This window comes from Apodemus sylvaticus, chromosome 8 (genome assembly GCF_947179515.1).
Source record: "Apodemus sylvaticus chromosome 8, mApoSyl1.1, whole genome shotgun sequence".
NCBI lineage: Eukaryota > Metazoa > Chordata > Mammalia > Rodentia > Muridae > Apodemus > Apodemus sylvaticus.
Window position 1 is genome coordinate 77,737,933 of NC_067479.1, and position 25,996 is coordinate 77,763,928.

Sequence of the window (25,996 nt, forward strand, 5' to 3'; positions counted from 1 at the left end):
GGAAAACATCATACTAAGTGAGGTAACCCAGTCTCAAAATATCAATCATGGTATGCATTCACTAATAAGTGGATATTAGCCTGGAAAACTGGAATAACCAAAACATAATCCATACATCAAATGAGGTACAAGAAGAATGGAGGAGTGGCCCCTGGTTCTGGAAAGACTCAGTGAAGCAGTATAAGACAAAACCAGAACAGGGAAGTGGGAAGGGATGGGTGGGAGAACAGAGGGAGAGAAGGGTGCTTATGTGACTTTTGGGGAGTGGCGGGGGGCAGAAAAGTGGAAATAATTTGAAATGTAAATAAAAAATATATCAAAGAAAAAAAAAGAAGGTAATCTCTCTCATTCACAATAGGAGGAGGAAAACAAAAGTAACTGGAATTAACAATAATCTTTCTTTAATATCTCTCAACATTAATGGTCTCAATTCCCCAATAAAAAGAAATAGGCTAAGAAACTGGAAATACAAATACTATGTAACATTTTGCTGCAGACAAGAAACATACCTCAGTGGCAAAGAGAAACACATCTTTTGAGTAATGTGACTCAAAATTTTTTGAAGAATATGATCCCAAGAAGCAAGTTGGAGAAGCCATTGTAATGTCCAAGAAAGTAGACTTTCAACCAAAAGTTATCAAAAGAGATGGGAAAGGACACTTCATACTCTTCAAATGAAACATCTACCAAGAGGAAGCTTCAGTTCCGAACTCCTCTGCCTCAAGTGCAACAGTACCCAGATTTATAAAAGAATTTTTGCTAAAGCTCAAAACATAGATTGAACCTCACATAATAATGGGATACTTCAACACCCCAGAATCACCAGGTGAAAGGTCCTTGAAACAGAAAATAAACAGAGACCCAGAGTAACTAAGAGATGATATGAACCAAATGGACATGTTAGATATCCATAAAACATTTGACCACCAATTAAAAAAAAAACACCTTCTTTTTATCATGCTGTGGAACCTTCTACAAAACTGACTATATAACCAGATGTGAAACAAGCCTTAACAGACAGAAGACTGCATGAATAAAGGGCATTTTAACATATAACCAGGGACTAAGACTGGTCTTCAAGAACAAGAACAACACACAGCCCATATACTCATAGAAACAGAAAAACCTATCTATTCAATGATAACTTGATCAAGGAAGAAATAAAGAAATTAAAGACTTTCTATAATTCAATGAAAATGGAAAAGCAGCATACCCAACATTTTTGGACACAAGGAAAGCAATGTGGACAGGAAAATCCACAGGACTGAGTGCCTGGGGGAACTGTGGTTAGCAACAAAAAAGGGCCAGATGCCAGGAAAGCAATAGTGTCCCAGGACCCCAGAGAGATGGCATTAGCTGACATGCCCAGCAAAGGGGAGGGAGAACCTATGGAGACCATTTTCAGAGGTTAGGCATGGTCTCCCAGTTGAGGGAAAGTGCCACCCACCCATTTCCTAAATTGTAACATACAATGGCTCCTGTCTAAAGAAAAGGCAGGGACAAAGAATGGAGCAGAGAATGAAGGAAAGGCCATCCAGAGACTGCCCTACCTGGAGATCCATGCCACATGCAGCCACCAAGTCCAGACACTACTGTGGATGCCAAGAAGTGCCTGTTGACAGTAGAGTGATACAGCTATCTCCTAAGATGCTCTGCTAGATCCTAACAAATACAGATGCCTATGTTTCCTGGCAACCCACAGGGAGCCCAGTGGAGAAGTTAGAGGATAGAGGGAAAGAGCTTAAGGGGCCTTCTTTGGCATCAAAGGGAGAGGAAGCCCATGGTCTTGTGAAGGCTTGATGCCCCATATAGTGGTATGTAGGGCTATGAAGCAGGAGTGGGGAGGTGGGTGGGGATGCACCTTCATAGAAGTAGGGTAAGGGGGGTGAGATAGTGAGTTTGCAGAGAGGAAACATGGTAAGAGGTTGAGATTTAAAATGTAAATAAATAAAATATCCTATTAAAGAAAAAATGAGTAAGTTGTTGATAGAGAAAACAAAAGGATTTGGAGACATCTTATACAAGGACCTTCAAAGCACACCTGAAATTCTAGAAATGAAAACAAGCAAACATATTTAAGAGAATTATATGTCAGGAAACACTCAAACTCAGGACTGAAATAAAAAGCAAGATACAAATAATAATAATAATAATAAAAAAACAAGAGCTGGTTCTTTGAGAAAATCAACAAGATAGATAAGCCCTTAGCCAAACCAACTAACTGATACAGAGACAGTACCCAAATTAACAAAATCAGACATGAAAAGGAAGATATAACAACAGAAACTGAGGAAATAAAAAACTTATCCTGTCTTACAAGAAAATGCTATGCTCAACAATTCTGGAAAATCTAGATCAGAAGGAACATTTTATTTTATTATTTTTAAAGGGATGAGTGCTCTGCTGCATATATACCAACAGGCTAGAAAGAGGCATTGGAGCCCCTTAGAGATTGTTGTGTGCCCCCCTGTGTTGCCTGGAATTGAATTCAAGACCTCTGGGGGAGCAGCCAAGACTCCTACCTGCTGAGCTATCTCTCCAGCTGAAAACCACATGCTAAGGCTAAATAAAGATAATGTACACTATCTAAACAGTCCCGCAACCCCTATGGAAATATAAGTTGTCGTTAAAAGCATCCAAACCTACATATCATCTGCAAATAGTGATAGTTTGACTTCTTTCCAATTTGTATCCCTTTTGACCTCCTTATGTTGTCTAATTGCTCTAGCTAGAACTTCAAGTACTATATTGAAAAGACATGGAGAGAGGGGGCAGTCCTGTCTAGTCCCTGATTTTAGTGGGATTGCTTCAAGTTTCTCTTCATTTAGTTTGATGTTGGCTACCAGTTGGCTGTATATTGCTTTTACTATGTTTATGTATGGGCCTTGAATTCCTGTTCTTTCCAAGACTTTGAACATGAAAGGATGCTGAATTTTGTCAAATGCTTTTTACTATACAGAGCAGCAATCCAATGTCCCTGTTGACCTTTGCTCACAGAAGCCTTCTCTGTCTGGTTGTAACTGGAAAAGGGAGAATGTGGGATTTTATCTTTTAAAGAAGGGAAATAAACTGTATAATTTGATATTTCCTTGCACCTGCATTCCTATATTAATAACATGGAGCTTTCATTGCAAAATGAGATCCTAAAACATATATTTTGTGAAAACACATGTCTGTATATATTGAAACACCATCTCCTCTCAAGGCATGTGCACAATAAAAAATTCAATTGAACTTGCATCAAATTAAAGGTCCAGGAGAATGATTATGGCTTCTGGAAAAGGAGGCAACATGGAGACTTGGACTGCACTTTTCATGAATGGACCCCAGGATCAGATTTATAATGGAGAAGAATATCTCTCATTCAAGGATCCAAGAGCTTTAGGTCCTAGCAATGATGGGCCTTGACCATGCCAAGGCCCTAACAAAGTCTCCCCATCAAAAGTGCTTGACTTGTAATGAAGCAGAGAGAAATCCCTAGTTTTGTAAGGAGAATGTGCCAGGGGCTCTCCCCTAGGTCAAAAGGGGGACTCCTGGAAAAGGTACCTCAGAAACTGGCCAATATGGGGCAAGGTAGTTAGCAGGTAGGCCATGGTACTTCCTCATGACATCATCAGTAGTCACTTTCCTGGACAATCTCTTGTATCCAGGAGAACCCTAGAATCTTCTGTGATGTCACCAGTGTTGTAGTGACACCAGCTGCCTGTGGGGCATTCCTTCATAGCCCACTGGGTTCAGAAGCAGGCATGCTGTCCATGCTGCACAGGATATTTCGGAGGGAGAATAGAATACAGACAGAGACCAGGCCTAGGCAGAAGAGGCAGAAGGAAGCTGGTCTACTGTCTTGTTGGACAACAAGAAGGAAGAAATGGTCATGGGGAAGGCACAGTGAGTCCTAAGCAAGGGTCAGGGAGCTTCCTGGAAGAGGTGGGCTTAAGCTGGTCCAACCAGGAGTAGGGCTTATGATCTGGATCCTTGATATTACTCAATGGCAGACTCAGATTCAAAATTTCAGATGATTAGTTTTGCAGAGAGCCAGGATTTGACAAGCCTGCAGTTGTTTTGCCCAGAGATCTTAATATCCTGAGTTGCAAATTATGCCATGGGAAAATTCCGTGAGAATAGCAAAATATTGCTGTCAGGATAGAGTATTGAAGCCCTTCATCCTCAATAGTTTCCTGTAGTTTACATGAGAATGTGACACCAAGGACAGGGAAGGATATTCCCCTGCTCATGAATCAAGGTCTCAGACACTTTGGTTTTGGACAAACATGATGTGGCCTGATTTACTGTATGGGTTAGTGTAGCAGAGTATGAGCTTACATAACCAATTTTAAGAAGTCCTGACAGGTGTTCACTTGTGGGAGATGTTAGGTGCTGGTGTTTATGATCAATCTTTTTATGCCAAGCATTATGGACTACAGTGTCAGATAAGAGCTTACATGGCCTCCAATGCTTCTTGCCTGGGTCTGCTTATACTTTCAGGGCTGGGGGACTGCAGTAGTGAGCGAGGCATATGTTTAGTGATGGTGGTTTGAAGCAGGCTTGAACATAGCTGCGGAGTCCGGCTTGAAGATGATTTCCTTTTCTTTCAGGGATTCACTGTGTCTCTAGAATTTCCTGTTCCTTGGGCTTATGTTTGGGACTAAGCATAGTTTCTTTATTCCCTGTCAATTTATCTCTACAAGTTTACTAGTGTTGATCTACCTACAGGGTCTGTTGGGAAGGCGTCATCACAACCCTCCACCTTCAATGAGGAGGAGCAGGGAGTGAAGATGTTGGACAAGCTCAAAAGGGATCACCAGAAGATGCAAAATGAGAGAGACAACTCCGGGGTATCCTGGCCCATTACAGTAACAAAGATTTGAACGACAGGTAGTCATTGTGCCCAGTTCCTTGCTGACTCTCTTGGACCTGCTCTGTATCACCAGATTTCCTCTTATGACACAAGGCTACAACTCAAGTCTGACCTCATGTACAAATTTATTTTGCTGATTGGATGTTCAACACAGAACTTGAAGTTCACATGGGAGATGGTTGTCACAGGCTCTTTTGATTCCCACAAAAGTATACCAGAGCCTGTGGCATGAATCACAGTCTGGGATAAGGGGAGCAGTGTGTGAGCTCTCATCCTGCATTATTAGAAGCATGGACAGGTGTTGCTTTGTTGGAGATGCTAAGTACCATGTGATTATGATAAATCATTATTGTAGTAGACCTAGAGGTAATTTGGGTGTTAACTGGTCTTGTCAATAGCTAAAGGGGCCTGGTCCCATGTGTTTTCTCTCATTGTGTCTGGATTGGTTGCAGGTTGTCACTGCTTTTCTCCATTTTTGTCCATGATACTCTGAGATGATGCTACATCATTTTATCTATGTGGCATTCTAATTGGGTTCGGTTGTGTGTGTGTGTTGTGTGTGTGTGGTATGTGCTGTGTATGTGTGTTTGTGTGGTGTGTTTGAGTTTGTCTGTGTGTGTGTGTGCGTGTGTGTGTTTGGTGTGGGGTGTGTGTATGTATGTGTGTATATGTGTGTTTGTGTGTGTGTGTTTTTTAGTTACTATCTGAGGAGTCTGTGTATTGTGATGAGCCCTGAGATTTTGCCTGACACATTTTCTAGGTAATGATAGTGATGAGTCCACAGAGCATCACTTTGAGTAGTACAGAAAGTGACCTCTGTGTTCACATTGGGTACACACTGAAAACTCCTGTTGTATTTTATAAAGCCTTTCCCCTGTAAATACTGATTATGTCCTTTGGAAATTTATGTACAAAAGATCCAATGATTGATAATTCATTAAACCAAAACAGAAGAAGTGTCTTCTCAGGATTAAGGTGGTTCAGCACTGTGGCACACGCTCCTGGAAAATTTTTGGAGAGCTACTCTATTTCTTCAGGCCCTCTCAGGGAGCTAAAGCATGTCAGCTCCCTTCTTTTACTTCTCTGGATCTACTGGCCCCAGGCCAGGAGTAATAAGTTTAATAAACACCTAGAAAAGCCAATACCAAGGAGGAAGAATGTGGCTTATATGGGCAGGGGTAGTCCACAATTCAGCTTGAATTGAGTTGATCCGTATATCCTTAGTTTATGGGAATATCTGCTCCTTGGGCCATGCCCTCCCACAGGAACAACTTTGAGAAGTTCATGCTTACGATGCAATACCACCAAATGATGACCGACCTCAAGAAAATACCACAAGAGATCAGTGAAGCTTTGTCCAGCTCCACAGAACTGACTAAAGAAAATCAATTGTACTGGTGAGTGACTAACATGGTCATGACCCAAGCACTAGGCACAGAATGTGTCTGCCCATCCTTGTCTATGAACCAAATGAGGGCTCAGGTTATATATTGTTTGCCTCTTAAGATGAATCCTGCCTCCTTCAAAGCAATGCACTAGGTTGTTTACCTGTTGGACCCATTTTGACCAAGTGTGAATAGTCTGTGAGCCCCTCCAGCCTCTGTCCTTTCCAACTTAGTATCCTTGAGATAGGAGAGGTTAGTACCATCATGGAGATATCAACCAACAGTGAGTCTCTAGGGCTCTGAAAGGAGATTTATAATTCCGGTTGCCATGAAACACACAGAAATATTTTCAACATTTTGTGTTGTCTTCTCCTCTCCTACTGTAGGTTTCCTCTCTAACTACAGATAGATTTTCAACCCTGATTAAGACAACTTCTTTTTATCATGCCATGGAACCTTCTCCAAACTGACTATATAACCAGATGCAAAACAAGCCATAACAGATACAAGAAGATTGCATGAATAACAGACATTTAACATAAAACCAGGGACTAAGACTGGACTTCAAAAACAAGAACAACAGAAAACCAACATACTCATGGAAACAGAAAAAATGCATACTCAATGATAAATGGGTCAGGGAAGAAATCAAGAAAGAAATTAAACACTTTCTATAATTCAATGAAAATGAAGAAGCAATATACCTAATATTGTGGGACACAAGAAAAGCAGTGTGAACAGGAAGGGGAACAGGGGTTAGCAAGCAAAAAGTCCCAGATGCCAGGAAAGCAATAGTGTCCCAGACCCCAGAGGGATGACATTTAACTGATGAAAAGATAATGAGTATGTGGTCCATATAAAGAATGGAATTGAGATGTGAAAAAATGACTTTCACAGGTAAATGGATGGAGCCAGAAATAATCATTCTGAGGGATAGAACCCCAGACTCAGGAACAACAATGCCACATGTTGTGTCTTATGTGGATGGTAACATTCAATCTTTAGAAATGTGTATTTAAATTGGAATACCCATAGGAGTTAATGTCCTAGTGAGGTATTATGGAAGGATATTTCAATAAAATGGTAGAACACCTATTTTGCGAAGTAGAAAAAGGAAACAGTGGGAAAGAAAGATTTAAATGTGGGAGATTGTAGAGGGGTGTGGTGGTTTGAATGCTTGACTCTGGGAGTGGGACTTGTAAGCGTTGTGTCCTTGTTGAAGTAAGTGTGGCCTTGTTGCAAAGTGTGTCACTGTGGAGGGGTGGAGTTTTAGACCTTCTGCCTACCCGCCTGTAAGACATTCTTCTGAGTGCCACCACAGCAAGATACAGAGCTCTTAGCTTCTTCTCCAGTGCTGTGTCTGCCTCGATGCTGCCATGCTACCTGCCCTGAAGATAACTGACTGAACCTTTGAACCTGTAAGCCAGCCCCAGTGAAAAGTTGCCTTGGTTCTGGTGTCTCTCCACATCAATAAAACACAAACTAAGATATGACACAGTAGATCATATCAGGAAATTGGCAAAGCTGATGGGTTGGAAGTCCCGGAAGCCAGACTAGAACAGCAAATGATTCACCAGCTTCCTACCAGGCCTCTGTCACATGAACAAAATCTCTGCATAGGAACATGTCCTAGGCTCCTTTAGATAATAGAGTTCTCCATGCTACTGAGGTATCTAGAAATTGGTAGAGTTCTGCCAATAGCTTACCTTCCTGGATGTTCTTTTCTATAAGGTATTTAATTACTGGTCCACCCTGAGACGGTGGTTTGAACTCCTTTCCATGATAAGCACTCACTAAACAGTTCAGAACCAAAGACTGTCTCTCTCATTAAGAACAACTATGGGGAACATGGAGAAAGCCTTTGTCCACAGAGCCTTGCCACTTAAGTCTCCTGCAGAAGACCCCTCCATATTCCTGGGCTAGCCCCCACTCAGCGAAGCCAGAGTTCCCCATTCCCCTGCTTCAGGGCTTATCCTCAGTCTGCTGGCCTCCTCTATTCTCAGCTCCTCCATGACATGTAGCAGTGACTTCGTGTCCAAGGTTCTGAGAATCCCTTTCCTTAGTCTCTTTGCAGGTCAGCACCCAATTCTGCTGCCAACTCCCTAAGACCCTTAGAGTCTGGATGCCCAGGAGTTTGGAAGCCCCTGGTCCTATGCTCTTCATCATAGGCCCATGGACACCAGATGCTTCCATCAGTACTCTTCTGTGTGGTTTGCAGGTTCAGGGGGACTACAAGGAATCAAGAAACACGACCTTCAACCTCCCTCACCAAAGGCATCCCCCCAAGCAGTGTATCTGCATTTCCATCAAGGTCAATACCAGACAATGGGCTTAGGGTAAATACAGTCTAGCATTTCTGTATTTGGTTGTCCCAGTAGCTTTCCCACACCTGGGCTGCAAGGCAAGAAGCAAAACCACACTAAGGCAAGATAGGATGGAGGTGTGATAACTGAGTGAAGCCTTTTGAAAGGCCATATGGAAACCTACAATGGGAGAAGCTTTATAATATACAAACCCATATAAAGGAGGTTTAAATGGAATTGCCCTGGTATAGTCTAACAATGAATCTTCTAAACACCATAAACAATCAAATGAAAAGCCCTGGGCCAGGTTTTGGGTTATCTTGTTTGTGTTGTTCATCACTGAATTCTCATAAACACTCCCCAAACATTAAATGCTGTTGCCAGAAGATGGAAATTGGCACAGCCATCAAATCAGGCACCTATCAAATTGTTTTTGTATGTGTGTGTTGAGAATACACCAATTCCTCTTTAGCAGTTACTTTGAGATATGTGGCCAACTGCTGCCCACCACAGTTCTTCTATAGAATCGTGGTAACCAAGATTGCAACTCCCAGTCCACCATCACCCTCTCAACATCTGCCCCAAGATCTGACAAATGGTATTTGCTTTCTGCTTTTCCAAGTGCATGGTACTGGAGAGGGAGCCCAGGACCTCAGGCACATGAAGCAACTACCACTACAGTGTACTTTAGTACACTACACTATCTTATACCACACTATACTACACTACACTATATTACACTATGCAGTATACTACATTATATTGCACTACACTACACTATACTACACTGTAGTATACTGCACTACACTAGGCAACCCTAGCACTCCTGTGTCTCTGAGATAAACTTTTGTCTTTCCACTGTGGGAAAACATGTTATTTATATTTCCACACTGGATTTAGGAAAATATGTTTTAACCAAGATAACATTTTTGTTTATCTAGCAGGATAGTTGCCAAAGGTAAGTTCACAAGGCTTTTTAACTGGCATGCAACTTTGTGCTTTTGTGAAGATTCAGTACAAGAATATAATGTAAACTATCAAATCATTTATCATTTCTTTTCTTTGGGACCTATGAACTCCCATTTTTAGTTTGACATGTTTTCTTGTTTTGGTTTTTGGTAGAAGCAGCTCCTGATTCTTTAATTTTATCCTGATAGGCATAAAGTCCATTACCATATCACCCTGAACACACTTATCTCATCAGATACCTATAAAGTTGCTAAATACTCATTTGCAGAAAGATTATGGATTATGGAGAAAACAGAGTGTGTATGTGAAGATACTTTTCATCAAAATAGTGAGAATATGAAAGTTCTTAATTTTTTCCTGGCTTATTTTAAAGCACCATCTTACCTGAGCAGAGCAGTGTAGGACTGTTATCCTGGTATTTGGGATGCTGGGGCAAGAGTTCATGGCCAGCTTCGGCAACATGGCAGGACGCAGCAGCCTAATTAAACTGAAAAAGAGAAAGTGTCTTACTATCTGGTACAAAAAGGACTGCTATCAGCTTTGAATACATAGTGAGCAGCATGTAAATGTCTTTGACAAACAAGTACTTGCTGTAACCATAAACTTCCTGTCTGTGATGGATAGCTTTCATTGTCATTTGGGCCCAACCTTGGTTCATCTGGGAGGAGAATCTCAACAAGCAATTGTCCAAGGGTGTCCTGTGGATACATCTTTGAGGGTGGTTCTTAGTCAAATAAATTGACTGAGTCCTCCCCAGGAGCTCTTCATCTTTTTGAAAAATTAAAAAGCCCTTGAACAAATAGCAGAGACACAAGTCTGGTGCATTCTACAGGAAACAAACAGATCTCCTGTCAGTGGTAGTTGACACCACATTCCCTCAAATAAACTTCAGCAAATGTTTGTAGAAAAGCCATTTGAAAAGTCCCACATTTATTTGTGGAGCTACCATAACCATGTACTACAAAGTGGATGCCTTAATCAATACAGAATGTTTATCCTCAATTCTGGAATTCAGGAGTTCAAAACCACGGGGTCTTAGTTTCTTTTCCTGTTGCTGTTACTAAATACCCTTAGACAAGGACCATCTTACTCTACTGCCCAGGCAATGTGCAGGGACCAGTGTCATGAGTGCTTCAGCTGGTGAGGAGCAGGGACGATTGTAACACTTTCATGGACCCAGGCCCAGCTCTCCTCACTGGAACACAGTTGGGGAGGTGAAGGACAGCATTTCTCCTGTGGCCATGTCACCTCACAGCAGACAAGTGGCAGAGTCATCTCTGTTGTGCTCACATTCTGGGGCTGGCTCACTGTTGCTTCTGCAACCTGGCCCAGCTCTGCTGTGCTGCCCAGGTGATGTGCTGGGCCTGATCCTCTGAGAGCCACAGCCGGTGAGGGGGTGGAAAACCTGTCCTGCTCTCTTGTCCCTGGGGACAGAATTCCTGTCTACCTCAGATGGCAAAGGGTAAGGACAGAAGGACATCTCCCCTGCATTCAGGCCACCTCACTGCAGGTGAGGGTGGCAGAGCCAGATCTTCTGTTGTGAAATGGGAACATGTAAGGAATATAGAATCAGTGCGCATGCGTCATGCAGGACAAGTTCCTGAACAGAACACCAATGGTTATCCTCTAAGAACCAGAATTGACAATTGGGACCTCATAAAATTGCAAAGCTTCTGTAAGGCAAAGGACACGGTCAATAGGACAAAACGGCAACCAACAAATTGGGAAAAAATATTTACTAACCCTACATCCAATAATATCCAATGTATACAAAGAACTCAAGAAGTTAGCCTCCAGAGAGTTAAATAACACTATTAAAAAGCAGGGTACAGAGCTAAAGAGGGAATTCTCTACTGGAGGAAATATGAATGGCTCTAAAGCACCCAAAGAAATGTTCAGCATCCTTAGTTATCAGGGAAAAGCAAATTAAAACAACACTGAGATTCCACCTTACACAGGTCAGAATGGTTAACATGAAAAACTCAGGGGACAGCAGATGCTGGAGAGGATGTGGGGAAAAAGAACACTTCTCCATTGTTGGTGAGATTGCAGACTGGTAAAACCATTCTGCAATCAGTTTGGCAATTCCTCAGAAAATCAGATAGTACTACCTGCAGACCTAGCTATACCACTCCTGTGCATATACCCAGAAGATGCTCCTATATGTAATAAGGACACATGCTCCACTATGTTCATAAATGCCTTATTTACAAGAGCCAGAAGATTAAAAGAACCCAGATGTCTCTCAACAGAGGAATGGATACAGAAACTGTGTTACATATACATAATGGAGTACTAAGCAGCTATTAAAAATAATGAATTCATGAAATTCTTAGGCAAATGGACAGAAGTAGGAAGTGTCATCCTGTGTGAGGCAACCCAATCACAAAAGAATACACATGGTATGCACTCACTAATTAGTAGATGTTAGCCCAAAAGCTCAAAATAAACAAGTTACAATTCACCGGGCACAGGAAGCTCAAGAAGAAGGAGGACTTAAGTGAGGGTGCTTTAGTTCCTTGAGGAAAGGGTTCAAAATATTCACGAGAGCAATAAGGGAGACAATGTGTGGAACAGAGACTGAAGAAAAAGCCACCCTGGGATTGCCCTAACTGGGGATTCATCCTATAAACAGTCAACAAACCCCAACACTACCATGGACAACAAGAAATATATACCAAAAGGAGCATGCCATGGTTGTCTCCAGAGGGCCCTTGCCAGAGCCTTATAAATACAGAGGCAGATGCCAGCAACCAACTATTGGGCTGGGCATGGGGGTCTCCAATGGAGGAGCTGAAGGGTGGTCGAGAGGATCTGAAGGGTTTTACAGCCCCATGGGAAGTACAATGATTTCGGCCACCCAGACTCCCGAAGATTCCCAGGGACTGAACCATCAACCAAGGGGCACACATAGTTCTAGCCAAAAATGTGGCAGAGGAAGGCCTTGTTGGGCATCAGTGGGAGGAATGGTCCTTGGTCAGGTAAAGGCTCAACAGAGGCCCCAACAAAGGTAAACTGAGTGGGGAGGAGGTGGGAGTGTCCTGGGTGGAGGGGCATATACATGGAAGCATGGGATTTAGGAGGGTTTGAGGGTTTTGGGGAGGGGGGAAACCGGGAGAGGTTTTACCACTGGCAATGTAAATGAAGACAATATTCAATAAAAAAAAACAATTAGTACCCATGAGCGCATGTTTATGCCTCTGTATGTGTGTGTGTTTGTGTGTGTATGTGTGTGTGTATGTGTGTGTGTGTGTGTGTGTGTATCTCATGAGGCTCATGCCTTTCCTATATCCCTCCATCTGGTTGAGCACGAAGTTTTGATTTCTCTTTTACTGCTCTAGCACCGTGACTTCCTGCCTGTCTGATGCCATATATTCCAGTTCCAAATACACATTTAATGATTAATTTGTGTTTCCAACTTGACTGGATTAAGAACTACCTGGAATGTTAATGAGGTAAACCTACAGATGTGTCTGTGAGGACATTTCCAAAGAGGATTAACTGTGTAGGGAAAATTGACACTGCCAACTAGTGGCACAGTTTGATGGCCTGAAATCCCAGATTTATAAATGAAAAAAATTTTTAATGTGGAAACTTAAGAGATAAATTTCCCCTGTAGAACAGATTTTCACTTGTGCCAGAAATTTTATTATGTTGTGCTTTCCTGGAAAATTACTTTTTTCTTGATTTCTTCTTTGATAATTCATTACTCCATAGTGAGTTGTTTAATTGCCATGAGTTTTGTACAAACAATGGATGTGTTTGCTGTTGACTTTAAGTGTTACTGTACTATGTTGCAATGGGATATATGGAGTTATTTCAATTTTGCTCAAATTTGTTTTGTAGCCCAGGATCTGCTCTATTTTAGAGAAGAGCCCTGGGTTATTGAGTAGAATGCATATTCTTTGGTACTTGGGTAGAATATTCTACATGCATCTATTAGGTCCATTTGATGTGTGATGTCATTTGATTCTGATGTAACTAACTCTCTTTATCCTTTGTCCAAATGACCTGTGTTCTGGAGAGAGTAGAATACTGCAAAACCGTCATTATTATTCAATTCATATTATTCTGGAGTAACCAGATGAAACAAAAAATGTTAAACCATGGGCTAATAGGAGACAGGTGACAGGAGACAGGAACAGGAAAATGGGAGAAACAGGAAGAGGTTTAATTTGAGAGGGAGAGGCGAACAATACAGAAGGACAGGGGAATAAGTAACACTCAAGTGCTTGAGATAGCCTTAAGGAGTCAGATTACTTTATATTTACATGAAATTGTGTAACACATACACACTCACACACACAAACACACACACACTGAGACAGAGACACAGAGAGAGAGCAAGAGAGCATCATACCACTGGGTTCTAAGTCTTCATCAAGAGCCATAGGTTATCTAATATAAATATTCAAGTACAAGGTCTGATAACTGTCACGAGATTCCAAGACTATTTCAAAGAATCATACACTATTGATGCTTGTGGGGCCAGGGCACTTGGGGCTGAAGGAAGCAGGCCTGAAGCAAGAGTCTGTTGAGGCCTGACCAAACCCTGGATATCTCATCCTCAGATTGGCAGCAATAGGATTGCTCCCTCCCTGCCCATGTCCTACCTGTTCAATGCATGTAGCCCTGTGCCTTGCCTTTGCCCACCATGGGAGGTCACTTAGCCAGGTAGCCAGGTTAAACTTCCTTTTACCTTATAAGGTCACGTCCAGGAGCACCTGGAATTCCATCTTATGCTAATGAGGCATACTGAGCACACTGGCCCTATCCAATGATACAGTTAATATGAAAGCTTTTTATATCTGTTTAGGTCAGTTTTGAGACCAATTATATGGTCAGTTTTGGAGAAGGTACCATGAGGTGCTGAGAAGAATGCATATTCTTTTGATTTTGAATGAAATGTTCTATAGATATCCATTAAATCCATTTGGTCCAAAACTTCTGTTAGTTTCATTGTGACTCTGTTAAGTTTGTGTTTCCCTGATCTGTCCATGGAGGCGAGTGGGGTGTTGAAGTCACCCACAATTACTGTGTGAGGTACAATATGTGCTTTAAGCTTTAGTAAAGTTTCTTTTACAAATGAGGGTGCCCTTGTATTTGAAGCACAGATGTTCAGAACTGAGAGTTCTTCTTGGTAAATTTTTCCTTTGATGAGTATGAAGTGTACTTCCATGTCTTTTTGTGATGACTTTTGGTTGTAAGTCTATTTTATTGGATATTAGAATGGCTACTCCAGCTTGTTTTCTGGGACCATTTGATTAGAAAACTGTTTTCCAGCCTTTTACTCTGAGGCAGTGTTTTTCTTTGACACTGAGATGTCTTTTCTGTATGCAGCAAAACGTTGTGTCCTATTTACATATCCAGTCTGTTATTCTAAGTCTTTTTATTGGGGAATTGAGTCCATTGATGTTAAGAGATATCAAGGAATAGTGATTGTTGCTTCCTGCTATTTTGGATGTAATTTTTATGTTTGTGTGGTTATCTTCTTTTGGGTTTGTTGAAAGTAGATTAGTTTCTTGCTTTTTCTAGTGTTTAGTTTCACTCCTTTTGTTGGTGTTTGGCATTCATTATCCTTTGCAGGGCTGGATTTGTGGAAAGATACTATGTAAATTTGTTTTTGTCATGGAATACCTTGGATTCTCCATCTATGGCAATTGAGAGATTTGCTGGATATAGCAGTCTGGGCTGGTATTTGTGTTCCCTTAGGGTCTGTATGACAACTGCCCAGGCTCTTCTGGCTTTCATAGTCTCTGGTGAGAAGTCTGGTGTAATTCTGATAGGTGGACCTTTATATGTTACTTGACCTTTTCCCCTTACTGCTACACTAGAAATAAGTCTGGCTGTTCCTCAGAAAACTTGGGCATGATAGCAGGTGCTGGCTAGCATGTGCAGAAAGAGGAACACTCCTCCACTGCTGGTGGGATTGCAAGCTGGTACAATCACTCTGGAAATCAGTCTGGAGGTTCCTCAGAAAACTGGGCATGATACTACTAGAGAACCCCGTTATATAACACCTGGGCATATACCCAGAGGATTCACCAGCATGTAATAAGGACACATGCTCTTTGTTCATAGCAGCCCTATTTATAATAGCCAGAAGCTGGAAACAGAGCCTCATCGGAAGAATGGATACAGAAAATGTGGTATATTTACACTATGGAACACTACTAAGCTACTAAAAACAATGAATTCATGAAATTCTTAGGCAAATGTGTGGAACTGGAAAATATCATCCAAAGTGAGGTAACCCAATCACAAAGAACACACATGGCATCACTGATAAGTGGATATTAGAACAGAAGCTTGGAATACTCAAGAAATAATTCACACATCAAATGATGCCCAGGACAAAGGAAAGAGAGGATCCTGGTCCTGGAAAGGCTCCAAGCAGCAGTGTAGGGGAATACCTGGACAGGGAAGTGGAAGGGGGTTGATTAGAGAACATGGGGAGGTGAGAGGGCTTAGGCTATATTCAGGGATGGGGGAACCATGAAGGGGATATTTTGAAATGTAAATAATGAATATATCTAATTAAAAAAACTAAAAAAATTTTTACACACCCTCCAAAGGTTTAAATAGCCTTTGATCACCTCATTAAATGAGCTGTTTCACTGAAGCTGCCTTCCTAGTGTCTGTTTTCAACACAATCACTGCAGCATGTGGACTCTTTCACTCTTTCCATGCCACCTTGCTTCCTGTCTCAAGATCTCCTGATTTTGATTAACTGTAGGCTTATCAGGCCACTGTAGGTAGAGTCAGGTCCTGAACAGAAGATGATGTCTTCTGGTTGCTTCCTAGGATTTGAAGGTAAGTCCCTGTTGTTGAAGACACTACAGGTTTTGAACATAGGACTTGAAGACTTTAGCATTGTCTGAAACAAAAGCCTCAACTCTAAGAAGTGTTGTCACACTACCAGGGGAAATAAGCAAGCTGTTTAGAAAGGAAAGCAGTCAATACTCCTATCTAGATGTAAAGTCAGTGAACTACAACATGGCAAGTTCTCTCCAAAGGTGCAAAAGTGGTATTTATATCTTGGTGGAAGCCAACAACTGTCTATTTAGACTCAAGTTCTGCTCAACAGAAGCAAAATGCCACCTGGAAACCTAGCCAACTGTTTGTGAGTAGTCAGCACAAGGATATTCAGGGATATGCTACTACTGCTTTGCTAAACCAATACAGATCCTAAGTGTATTCTGAATATATGCATCCTTCTATCCAGAGATAAGTATAGCTCTCACCATTTATTAAAGAAGTTTCTTATTGTGGCAAACAAAAACCACACTACAAAGCCACAGCTTGTCAAAATGCAGGTAACCACTGACTAAAGGATGCCCAGCCCCATTTGATACATCTACAACACAATCCCTATATCTTACACTGATGCCATATCTCAGATAAAGGGGCAGAAATGTTTTAAAAGCCTGAGGACTAGGAAGTCTTCAGTAAGACTATGTCTTCTTGATGTGACATGGAAGCTACATCCATGTCCCTCAACAGAGGAATGGATACAGAAAATCTGGTACATTTAAACAATGGAATACTACTCAGCCATTAAAAGCAATGAATTCATGAAATTATTAGGCAAATGGATGGAACAAGAAATCAGCATCCTGAGTGAGGTAACCCAATCACAAAATAACACACATGGTATGCTGTCACTGATAAGTAGATATTAACCCAGAAGCTTGGAATACCCAAGTTACAACTCACAGATCAAATGAAGCTCAGAAAGAAGGAAGAACAAATTATGGATACTCCGGTCCTTCTTAGACAGGAGAACAGAATATCCACAGGAGGAGATACAGAGACAAAATGTGAAGCAGAGCCTGAGGGAAAGACCGTCCAGATACTGCCCCACCTAGGGATTCAACCCATATAGTTATAAAACCAGACACTATTGTGGATGCCAACAAGTGTTTGGTGACTGGAGCCTGATATAACTGTCACCTGGGAGGCTCTACCAGTGAAGGAAAAATACAGAGGGAGTACTCTCAGTCAACCATTGAACTGAGAATAGGGTCAGTAATGGAGGAGCTAGAGAAAGGACCCAAGGATCTGAAGGGGTTTACAGCATCCATAGGAGGAACAACAATATGAGCCACCAAGTATCCCCCTGGAGCTACCAGGGACTAAACCATCAACCAAAGAGTACACATGGAGGTACCCATGGCTGCAGATGCATATCCAGTGAGGATGGCCTCATTGGACATCAAAGGGAGGAGAGGCTCTTGGTCCTGAGAAGGCTAAATACTCCAGAATAGAATACCAGGGCAGGGAAGCAGGAGTTGCTGGACTGGTGAGCAGGGTGAGGGGAGATGTGTTAGGGGATTTTTTGGGGGAGAAACCAGGTAAGGGGACAACATTTGAAATGAAAATAAAGAATATATCCAATTAAAAAAATTTTTTTAAAAACTTGCCATAAAAAAATATCTCACAAAATCTCAACAAGGCAACCGATGTCCTTGGTCTTTAATGAGCTGGAGGAGGTGCTCATCTGCTGAATGCCTGGTGCTCAAACTAGCCTGGCAACCCTGTGCCCTGGCCACCCACCAGTGACCCGCATGCTGCAAGTGGCACATCCAGGGCATGCCTCCCTGGGACTCCCTCTCTTCGGCCAGGGTACCCTGCTCGCCATGGAACCTTGGCAGCGAATTGATCTCTGTTCGCCTGGCCCAAGACTGGCAGGCCAAACAGGGCTGCCCCCTGCACCCTCTGCATTGCATCTCATGCCTTCTGCTTCCCATGACTGCTTGATGGGGGTCAACTGCACCACCACCACCACTGCAGCCAGCAGGCAGCTCAGTGTCTCCTGGGTGTGCAACTGCCAGGGCTCTCTGTTCCCAGCCTGGAGATCAAGGAGCTGGAGTTCATGGAGATCTTGGTCATCCTCATAATGATGATGGTGATGGTGGTGATGATGATCATGTACCTGCTGAGCCACTACAAGCTGTCAGCCTGCTCCTTCACCAGCTGACACAGCCAGGCCAGGGGAAGAGATGACAGACTGAATTCAGAAGGGTGCCTCTGGCCCTCAGAGAGTAAGCTGACAGGAAGAATGCAGGAGCTGCAGGTTTATGCCCAGCCTAGGCCCACTGACTGCCTTGTCTTGATTCCCTTTGTCCAGCGGAGCAGCTTCCAGCCCACCTACCCCTACATGCAGCAGGAAATCACCCTGCCCCCCACCATCTCACTCTGTGATGGGAGGGCCCTGTCCTCCCAGCAGTAACTCAGTAACTCAGGGGCATCAGTGCCACCTGCTATAGCAGTGGTGGGTGCATGGAGGGGCCGCCTCCCCCCTACAGTGAGGTCATTTGTCACCACCCAGGCTCCTCCTCCCAGCACCAGCAAAGTAGCAGGCAGTCATCTTCCCTGCTAGGTGGGGCCCAGCTCCATCACCCTCACATTGCCCCACAATGTCCTCCCATGTCTGCCTGCATTTTGCCATGCTTTCCAGAATGATGACAATGTGGTGAGATAAGAGGAGAAGGAGAAACAGAAAGGTCACCCCCTCTAGGAGTGAGACCAGGGCACCTGTAGGCAAAACCACAGAAAATATTCCGCACCTTCTGAGAGAGAAGAGAGAGGAAGTCCGGGGAAACAGACCATGTGGCATGTGGTAGTTCTCCTGTCTCTGAATAAATGTTTACGTGTTCTGTTTGGTCTGAAAGCAGAAGCTCAAGAAGCCTGCAAAAGAAAAAGGAAAAGGATACCATATTTCTTTGATGAGCACTGTGTGTCTTGAAGGCAAAAGAGAAAATGCTCCACTAGACTTTTCTTCACTGTTCTTAGTTGAGCTCCATGGGTGAATGCTTAATTTCTTCTATGATGGCTTTACTTAACTTTAAAGACATATTTACACAAAATCTTTGATTAAGATGTGCAATATTATATACACACACACACATACACACACACACACAGAGAAAGAGAAAGAGAGAGAGAGAGAAAGAGAGAGAGAGAGAGAGAGAGAGAGAGAGAGAGAGAGAGAGAGAGAGAGAGAGAGAGAGAGAGAACTCTGTATGTGGGAGAACAGGAATATTTTTAATAGTATTTTTGTTACATTTATTTAATGTGAATTTGTACTTCAGTTCCTTTTCACTGACATGTGCCTTAAACATGCCTGAACATATTAAATACAATGTTCAATGACTTTCCAATGTCAATCAACCAAACATCAAATCTGTTAATGCCAGATCCAGCTAGACTTTATGTTAATTAAACAGTGTTCACATAATTCAAAAGATACAACTGAATTCCCTCTTTTTTTTTTCTGTTCTGTAAATTATTTTATATATTTACATCCCAAATGCTGCCCCTCATCCATCCTCGCAGAGTTCTTCCCCCATCCGTGCTACCTCTTCACCTCTGAGAGGGTGACCCTACTGGGCATCCCCCACTGTGGGGCATCAAGTCTCTATAGGATTAGACATCCTCTCCCCTAGTCTAAACAAAACAACCCTCTGCTATAGAAGTGCCTCAGGCCTCAGCCCAGCCCCTTTTTTTTTCTGGAAGGTGGCTTGGTCACTGGGAGTTCTCAATTGTCCAGGTTAGCTGACACTGTTGGTCTTTCTGTGAGGTTGCCATCCCTTCATTTCCTTCTCCGAACTGTTCAGCTGGTGCTTGACAATGGATACTTGTATCAGTCTCAGTCAGCTTCTAGGTAGATCCTCTCAGAGGACAGCCATGTTAGGCTCTTCAAGCACAACAGAATATCAGGAATAGTGTCAGTATTGGTGCCTGCCCTTGGGATGGATCCAAACTTGGTGCATTTGTTCATCAGGCATTTGTTCAGTCTCTGATCCATCTTTGTTCCTGCATTTCTTTTAGATTGGAACAATTTTTGGTCAAAATTTCTGTAGGTAAGCTAGTTTCCCCATGCCTCCACTGTGGGTCCTGGAGTTGGTATCTTCAGGTTCTATATGACCACCATTGGGCATTTCATTTCTGCTAAGGTAATTTGCATTGAGCCCTGAGAGCCTCCCCAGTCCCAAGTCTCTGGGACTTGCTATAAATGCCATCCACTCCTAAACCTAATCCCGCCCCCAGCATCTACATATTTCCATTCATTCTCTGGCCTTCTTAGCCTCTTTCTTGTCTCTCCTACCTACTCTCCATTATGCTCCCCTCTCCCTCCCTTCTCCTACCCAGGTTCCTCACTCCCTCTGCCTCCAGTGTCTGTTTTGTTTCCCCTTCTAAGTGAGATTCAAGCATCCTCACTTTGGCCTTCCTTCTTGTTCAACTTCTTTGGGTCTGTGAGTTGTATTGTGGATATTTTGTACTCTTATATCCACTCATTAATAAGTACATATTATCCATGTCTTTGTGGGACTGGGTTACCTCATTCAGGATATTTTCTAGTTCCATCTATTTGCCTGCAAATTTCATGATGTCCTTGTTTTTAATACCTCAATAGTATTCCATTGAGTAAATGAACCACATTTTCTGTTTTCATTCTTGTGATGAGGAACACCTGAGTTGATTCCACTTCTTGGCTATTACAAATAAGGCTACAATGAATACACTAGAGCACATGTCATTGTGGTATGATGGAGCATCTTTTGGGTATATGCTCAGAAGTGGTATAGCTGGGTCTTAAGGTAAAACTATTTCTAGTTTTCTGAGTACCCAATAGATTGTTTTCCAGAGTGGTTGTTCAAGTTTGTAATCCTGTAGTCTGCCAGCAGCTACATGTGAACCGGGTTACCTGTTAAGAGAATTTTGAGGTTACAGGGACAGGGAGGCGGAGAGAGATGTGAGTCAAGGCGGGAATTCCGGTCAAGACTGGTTTTAATAATTTTTAAGGCAAGTTATATAGTATTTTGGGGGATCGGCCACCCCCCCCCCAGAAGTTGGTCGCTTCAAAGGCGTTCCTGTGAATTCTCTGGCTCCAGGTCTCAGTGGGTCGCCTGCCTTCAGACTGGCGAGTCAGGTAAACACCGGCTTGGTGGCAGTGTCCATAGTCCAGGTGCGGAGCCTATTGTTCACAGGAACAAAGGCCGGAGGTAGCCATCTGAAGAGTTTGGGAGCTTGCCAGCCAGCTTAGTTGCGGGGGGGGGGGGGGGGGAAGACATAATCCCAACAGCAATGGAGGAGTGTTCCTCTTTTTCAACATCCTCAACAGCAAGTGTTGTCCCTTAAATTTTGATCATTGCCATGCTCATTGGTGTAAGGTGGAGTCTCAAGGTTGTTTTGATTTGCATTTCCATAATGACTAAGAATGATGAACATTTCTTTAAGTGTTTCTCAGCCATTCAAAATCCTCTGTTGACAATTCTTTGTTTAGCTCTATACTCCAATTGTAATTGCATTACTTGGTGTTTTGGAATCTAACTTCTTGAATTCTTTATATATTTGGATATTAGTCCACTGTAGAATGTAGGGTAAATGAAGATCTTTTCCCAATCTGTAAGCTGCCATGCTGTCCTATTGATAGTGTTCTTTGCCTTATAAAAGGTTTTCAATTCCAAGAGGTCCCATGTTCATCTTAGAGCCTAAGCCATTGGTATTCTTTTTAGAAAATTTTCTCCTATGCCAATGTGCTCAAAGGTATTTCCCACTTTCTCTTCTACTAGATTCTGTGTTTAAAGATTTATGTTGAGGTCCTTGACCCAGTTGGACTTGCGCTTTGTGTAGAGTGATAAATATTGATCAATTTACGTTATTCTACATATAGACTGCCAGTTAGACCAGCACCATTTGTTGAAGGTGCTTTCTTTTTTCCACTGTATGGTTTTGGCTTTATTTTTATTTTTTTTTAATATTTTTGTTTTCTATATTCTTTGTTTACATTCCAAATGATTTCCCATTTCCCGGATCACCCCTCTCTGAATAAGAAAGTTATTCAAAAAGAAAGTTGTTTTCTGAAATACAAGAGGAAAAAGGTGGCAATTTTTGAGTACCAACTCTGAAAATGTATATTACCTTGTAAAGAAAAAGAATCCTACAAATCAGGGGTTTAAAGCTATTTGTATAAATGTTGAGATTTTGCACTATTTTTTATATATCAGTGCTTGTTTGATGGAAACTTCTAGAGTGTGTTGAGACTTGGAGAAATGTTGAGTTTCAGGCTGAGCAGAGCAGCTACAGTGTGTCCCCCAGACACCCCGGTCTCAGAGACCCCCACTGTGGAGGAAAGCCAGGTTCCCAGGGCCTCCTGCCAGCAAGCCAATGGATGTTTCTGTCCAGACAGACAGTGAACAGTTAAATATTCCCTGCTGAAGGGGAACTGTGTTGTCCCTCTAGGTTATAGCTGAGTCAGGATCCCCCAACCTCCCAAAAAGGCACCCAGGTACAGATGCCTTTTCCAACTTGAAAATAAACTGTTACCAAGCGGGGGAGGGGGGAAGAAATCTGAACAATAGGGCTGCTCAAATAAGACCAAACAATGACAACAACAGCTGACATGCCATGGGGATGGAGTGGTTTCACAAGGCTCCAGCTCTAAATAAAGAACTGTGTTCAAAAAGCCACAATGAGAAAGGTAGAATTAGTATTCCACGGATGAGCCCTCTGACTGGTTATGTAATACCCGGTAGCCATCCCTACCAACATCAACAAATAGGCCACAGTAAATGGACCTTGAATTGTGTCTTGGGTATTCCAAGCTTCTGGGCTTTTACCTAATTATCAGTGACGGCATACTGATGTATTCTTTTGTGATTAAGTTACTTCACTTAAGATAATATTTTCAAGTTTCACCCTTTTGCCTAAGAATTTCATGAATTCATTGTTTTTAATAGCTGAGTACGATTCAATAGTGTAAATACTCCACATTTTCTTTATCTATTCCTCTGTTGAGGGGCATCTGGGTTCTTTCCAGCTTCTGGTTATTATAAATAGGGCTGCTATGAACATAGTGGAGCATGTGTCCTTACTAGATGCTGGGGAATCCTCTGGGTATATGCCCAGGAGAGGTATAGCAGGGTCCTCCAGTAATATCATGCCCAGTTTTCTGAGGAACTGCCATACTGATTTCAAGAATGGTTATACCAACTTGCAATCCCACCAGCAGTGGAGGAGTGTTCCTTTTTCTCCACAACCTCTCTAATACCTGCTCTCTCCTGAGTTATTTTTAACTTATCCATTCTGGCTGGTTTGAGGTGAAATGTCAGTGTTGTTTTGATTTGCATTTCCCCGACGACTAAGGATGTTGAACATTTCTTTGGGTGCTTCTCAGCCATTTGATATTCCTCAGGTGAAAATTCTTTTTTTAGCTCTGTACCCCATTTTTAAAAGGGTTATTTTGCTCTCTGGAATCTCTGCCCTCTGTTGGATGGAGGAGTAATAATGATCTTTTCCCAATTTGTTGGTTGCTGTTTTGCTGAATTGACAGTGTCCTTTGCCATACAGAAACTTTGTAATTTTATAATTTTATAAGGTTCTATTTGTCAATTCTTGATCTTAGTGCATAAGCTATTGGTGTTCTGTTCAGCAAATTTTCCCCTGTGCCCATGTGCTCAAGGGTCTTCCCCAGTTTCTTTTCTATTTCTTTCAGTGTGTCTGGTTTTATGTGGAGGTCCTTGATCCAATTGGACTTGAGCTTAGTACAAGGAGGTAAGAATGGATCAATTTGCCTTCTTCTGCATCCTAGCTACCAGTTGAACCAGCACCATTTGTTGAAAAGGCTATCTTTTATCTACTGGATGGTTTTAGCTACTTTGTGATCACAGGTGAGTGGGTTCACTCTGCCAGAAAATATTTGCAGGGTTCTGGTAACTAACCTTTACCAGCTATCTGACTAATATATACAATAGTTTTTCAATTGCTCAGAACAAAACATGTTACAATTAGACTTGACATCCTGACCTGATTTATATATGCAATATGTCAGATTTATAGCAAAATAAAGGTAACCAGAGATAATTCTCCCAGAATTGGCCACATATGAGGAGCCAGAGATATGTTTAATTGTGGGAAACTGACTTCAGTGATATGTGGCCTGGTAGCAGAGGATAAGAGTACATGCTTTTTTTTCAATGATACTTTCTCTGGTTAGGTAAAAGGTATATTCACTAATCTGAAAATGCTCAAAACCTTGCCAGGTACTGGAATTTTACCACTCTTTTGGAATAGTTTCAGACAATAGCTGAGTGTTCATAGCCAAAATTTGTCAATTACTGGTAAATGATTTATTAATAGATGGAACCTTCATTGTGCATGCAGACATCACAATTCTGGTGCCATGGAAATAAAGGAAAGTTCATTAATGGGCACACAACAGAACTCTCAGGAGAGTCCATGGAATGGTAGATGGGCTTCCTTCTTAATTTGGGCCTCTTCTATCCAAATACAGGGAGGGATTCATGCTTAAAGTATTTGTTTGGAATGCCTCTCCAATTTTATTCCAGGCTCAGAGATCATAAGTTAGCCATACTCTATTTCTTTTTCATTCTTTTGGTCCTCCAGTTCTCCATAAGCAATATTTATCTGACCATCTGCGAGACAGACTGGACTTCTTCTGATTTCCCCAACATCTCTACAGACACCTTTGAACCTTGTTATAGTGATTCTACATGGCTGAAGGTGGTAGTCAAAGAAAACAATCAATTTAGAAAGGACTTACATGATGTTTCCACTCTTACACCTAAAAGGTTAGATGGTATTTTACCACAGATTTGGCACACCCAGGTCAAGAAGGCAAAAACCACAGCTGACAATGCCAAAAAGAGTCCCTCCTGAAATTATGGACCCATTAAGATTGGGTTTCACCGGACCTGAGTTCTTTCTAACCCCTATCCATCCTATTCAGTCTTAGGTATCTTTTGAGTGCAGGATCATATTCCAACCCACAAGAGCCTCAGGCCTGGAACTAGGAACTCAGACAGATAGATGCTGGTGAAGGGAGAGCTAATAGGACTACAGAGCAGCAACCCAATGTCCCTGTTGAGCTTTGCTCACAGAAGCCTGCTCTGTCTGGTTGTAACTGAGAAAGGGAGAATGTGGGATTTTATCTTTTAAAGAAGGGACATAAACTGTATAATTTGATATTCCCTTGTACCTGAGTCCCTATATTGATAAGAACAGGGAGTTTTCATTGCAAAAATGAGATCCTAAAACACAGATTTCATGAAAACACATATCTGTCTATACTGAAACAATATCTCCTCTTAAGACATGTGAACAACAAAGAATACAATTGAACTTGCATAAAATTAAAGGTCCGGGAGAATTATTGTAGCCTCTGGGAAAGAAGGCAACCAGGGGACTTGGACTACATGTTACATACAAGGACCACAGAAGTAGATTTATAATGGAGAAGAATCGCCCTCATCCAAGGACCCTAGAGCTTTAGGTCTAGCAACCTTGTATCCATGAGAACAGTAGAATCTTCTGTGATGTCACCAGTGTTGTGGTGACACCAACTGCCTGTGGGGTATTTCTTCAGAGACTACTGGGTTCAGAACCAGGCATGCTGTCCATGCTGCGCAGGATATTTCGGAGGGATAATAGAATACAGACAGAGATCAGGCCTAGGC

The 25,996-nt window shown here is 42.1% G+C and overlaps 1 pseudogene; it reads left to right on the top strand.

Annotated features, from left to right (window-relative positions):
- The first annotated feature begins 18,262 nt into the window (after window positions 1-18,262).
- LOC127690980 (protein TMEPAI-like) lies at window positions 18,263-19,035 on the top strand (annotated as a pseudogene).
- The last annotated feature ends 6,961 nt before the right edge of the window (window positions 19,036-25,996 follow it).